Source organism: Lolium perenne, chromosome 4 (assembly GCF_019359855.2).
Source record: "Lolium perenne isolate Kyuss_39 chromosome 4, Kyuss_2.0, whole genome shotgun sequence".
Taxonomy (NCBI): domain Eukaryota; kingdom Viridiplantae; phylum Streptophyta; class Magnoliopsida; order Poales; family Poaceae; genus Lolium; species Lolium perenne.
This window is the reverse complement of record NC_067247.2, coordinates 78287796-78291732: the sequence shown is the minus strand read 5'-3', so window position 1 is coordinate 78291732 and position 3937 is coordinate 78287796. Positions and strand designations below refer to the sequence as shown.

General features: G+C 45.8%; 1 long non-coding RNA gene across 1 annotated transcript; it reads left to right on the top strand.

Moving 5' to 3' along the window:
* The first annotated feature begins 1650 nt into the window (after positions 1-1650).
* Positions 1651-3609, top strand: LOC127293058 (uncharacterized). Its single transcript, XR_007845572.1, has 2 exons — positions 1651-2254; positions 3284-3609. It is a non-coding gene; the product is annotated as an uncharacterized lncRNA (long non-coding RNA).
* The last annotated feature ends 328 nt before the right edge of the window (positions 3610-3937 follow it).

Genomic DNA, 3937 nt, shown 5'->3' with positions numbered 1-3937 from the left:
TCTGTGTCGAGGTTGGGGAAGGAGGAGCTGCTGGTGGCCGGCGCGGTGGCCGTCGCCGAGGAAGGGGAGGTGTCGGCCATGGAAGGGAGAGGAGGGAGGAGCGCTAGGCTCTGATACCAAACAGAACGGAGATAATGTTGGATTACATTGCATGTCGAGCGGGTTACATGATAAGAGTACAGAGGCGCACATTGTGCTATCCTAAATATCAGGCACTAACCTCCCTAATACATGACTAGGTAAAACTGATATAAAGCGTGACAGAATACATGTGTTCAACACTCGCCACGTCCGGCTTTGCTGCAAGAAGAGACGACTCGACACGCGGGTCTTGAATAATGGTTCGATCGTCGCCGTTCATCGCTACCCTCGCTCGATTAGCCTGTTCGAGAGGCTCGCGGTGTGCCAGCGAGGAAGGGGCACGAGATGGCCAAGGGCAGTACGAGACAGCCCCGCGTGCGAGAGGATCAGAGCTTAGAGGACGGGAAGCGAGCGAAGCCCTGGCGGCGCTAAGAGGAAAATCTAGCGATGGTGCGCTAGGGCACATTGTCAACTTGCGCCCTTGGGCCGGTCTGGCTGCCCAAGCTGGGCCTTTTCTTCTTTCTTTCAGCGTGCATGTATCAGTGTATTGCATGACCAACCACGAGCGCTTGATTAATAAATATGTACAGAATTAAAGCGAGGCAGGCAATGTTGCACCACGGGGTTTCTTTGCTCTCTAGAAAGGAAGCAACATGATATTTGGGAAAAATAAAAATGCAACCATTCTTGAAATTTTGGGAGATTTTGATATACTTTTTTTTAAAATACAACCAAATGAATATTACTCCCTCCTATCCATATGCAGTGTCTTGTTTTTAAGATCACATAGGAAGTATTATTTTATTTCATATAAAATACGAAAATGGGAAAAAAGATTTATAAACGCTGGAATAAAATAGGCTTTAGCAATAGCATGCCAGAAACCTACAATGTGATTATACAATCATGTCATGGGGATGAAAAAATAATTTAACAACTAAGTCTAATGAGGGTGTTATCCTAATCCAGCGCTAACATTGTGGCAAAGAAAACTTATTTTTCATGTATTCGCAATATTATTTCCTTTCCCGTTGAACATTCCTTGATTAGTGAGGTTCAATGAATTTTGTCATGTGTGTTGGCCAAGCTCGCCCACCTTTGGACTGGTCACAATCGGGCGCATTGTCATCAGCTGCACACAGCGGCTACCGTCGGTGATGACGGTGAAACTTGAGCCATTTTAAGGGTGTTCAATCTTTTTTTCCGATGCAACGCACGGGCAAATTTCCTAGTATACAGTTTATGATACTACCCATAATGCATACTATCATAACATAGTATCATAGTATTATTATATTACAAGTTTTAGGGTGGTTGGCATTTTTAATAACCGTCCAACAACCTTAATCTGACGGTCGTAAAAAGACGGAACCAAACTGACGGAACCAAAAATGTGGAACCGGAACTTTAATATATTTTGCGAATATTCTAAAACAATAACGCCCTTTTGAGCGGCCGAATTGTCAGATGAGACTACACAAATCTTAAAGCAACAAATAATTAATTATAGTATATGCACACATCTTAAAGCTGCCATCATATTCTCAAAATACTATTGTATCTCTCAACCTCTCCGTCTCTCATCTCTCTCATTCTCTGAACCGGGACAGACCGGCGATCCCCGCGACGCGACAGAGGGGAGGGTACGGCGATGGAGTGAAGCGGCGGAGGTGGCGTCGACGGAGGGTCTCTCCCGGCGATCCACGCGACGGAGGGGAGGGGCTGCATCAGAGGGGAGTGGAAGGCGACGGACCAGCCTGTCCCGGCGATCCCCGCGACGGAGTGAAGGGGCGGAGGCGGCGGCGTCGATGAAGTGTCTCTCCCAGCAATCTCCGCGACGGAGGAAAGCACGGGGTGGAGGGGACGGGGACGGAGGGAAGCAGCGGAGGCACCCGACGAGGAGAGGAGCAGCCAGGGCGGCGTTGGTCGATACAGGCAAGGGGAGGACCGGCGACGGCGGCGTCGGACGTGGCCGACGGAGGGCAGGTGGGCGCGACGGAGGGAAGCGGTGGAGGCAACCGGTGAGGGGAGGAGCGGCGGCTGTCGCCGGTGAAGGGAGGAGCGGCGGTTGTGGCCGGCGAGGGGATGAACGGTGGCGGCGGTGGGTGAGTGTGGGCCGCTGGAGCCAGGAAGAAGTGGGTGGCGGCCGCCGCGGCTCAACTTCACATCTCCGGTAAGTATGTCATCCTCCTCTAATTACCATCATTCCAAAAGCAGCTAAATAACAAGAAATTGTGCCACTGCTGCTGCCAATTTTATGAGATGAACTGGCTGTGAATTGGTGTTTTGTAACTTTATGAGATGTACTGATATTTTGGAGTGGAAAATGTGCTGACTGCAACAATCATGCGCAATACAACACAAGGGGTTTGCAGGAATATGTCTCCTCTGTAATTGATGCCCGGTAGCTAAGCAATCATGAGCAATACGCCACAAATTTATTTTCATCTTGCTTGAGGCTTTAACACTCCACATCTGTTTCCAGTATTTTTTTTCACAAACTGAATCTGACTACATCCCACACCCACTCCTGCTTCGGAAAATAGCAAAGGATGATGTCCATGCAAAGTTGTAGGCAGACTTCACTGTGAAAACACCAAACTTGTTATGAGGCCAAGGTGCAAAATTATCCAAATCACTTTGAGCTAAAGGAATCTGCAAGATCATCTGTGACTGGAGCAAATAGCTTACTGTGCTTATTGAATTACACAGTACCAACTAAATATAGAGACAAAATTAGAATAACTGCAGTACTAATCTTACTACTAATATCAATCACCTTTGAGCAACTTGACACTTCTTGGAAGCCTAAAATAATAGCTGATGATCACAATGATTTTGTAACCTATAACAGTTGCTTAGAAGTAGTAGCGTTCAAATAATATGTGAAAACAACTGAAAATCAGAGAACAGTTTTTGTGTCAGTAAACAGTTTTTGTGTCAGTAAACTGCTAAACCAGTAGCCTATACTATCTAGGATCAATCATCATCTGATATAGTGACTTTGGAAGCCTTGTACAATTCAAATATAGATTTCATCTCGTTTAAATATCCTAATTGACTGTATATTCATGAGACATCAGCCGTAACGACAAGTTACATTAAGTTGCCAAGTTAAGTGTAATTTTGAATATTTGACTGTATATCTTGTACGGAGTACTCAGTTTTATGACAAAGACCCTCACCTAATTGTTCTTTGCAGGTCCAAATTTTTATAGAAGGGATAAAAACCCGCCAGCACAGCTAGCGGCTGGCGGCTGCTTCTTTTGCTCTGACCCGATGTTGAGCGAGGCAATAGCCGACGATCAGTGCCTCCAGGACCGGAGCTGGAGCAAGAACCAACTAACGACTGATTCATTGATTGTCTGCTACCGTTTGTTCTATTGTGTAATTCTAGTGGTGCTAGTATTGGCTACTCGGAACTTGGAAGCATGTCACTCAAATCAGCATAGTAGCGGAGAAATTGACTAGGATTATGAAATTTCGCTTCTGTCTGATAATTGAAAATTGTCTCAAAATTAAGATTTTCATCTTGTTCTATTCGTTGCATATTTTTGGATTGTTTAAAATCTAGGATATGCCAAAATTTGACAGGGTTCATTCAGCTCTGCTTCCAAGAAGCTCTCGAGTTGCTTCGGAACTATTTCTGGAGTTCATTTTGTTTTCCAGATTCTGTGTGCTGGATTCTGTCTGCTGGCTGAGTACTGCCATAAACACTTCAGCAAGGTAGCAGTAGCACCTCGTTCACCTGACAATGGCCTCTAACATCGTGTAATCTGGACTGAGGAATAAAAGAAGGAAATCGCCTTGGACAGAGACCAACCAATCTGGACTGCTTCGCTTGGCCTCGTCTCTA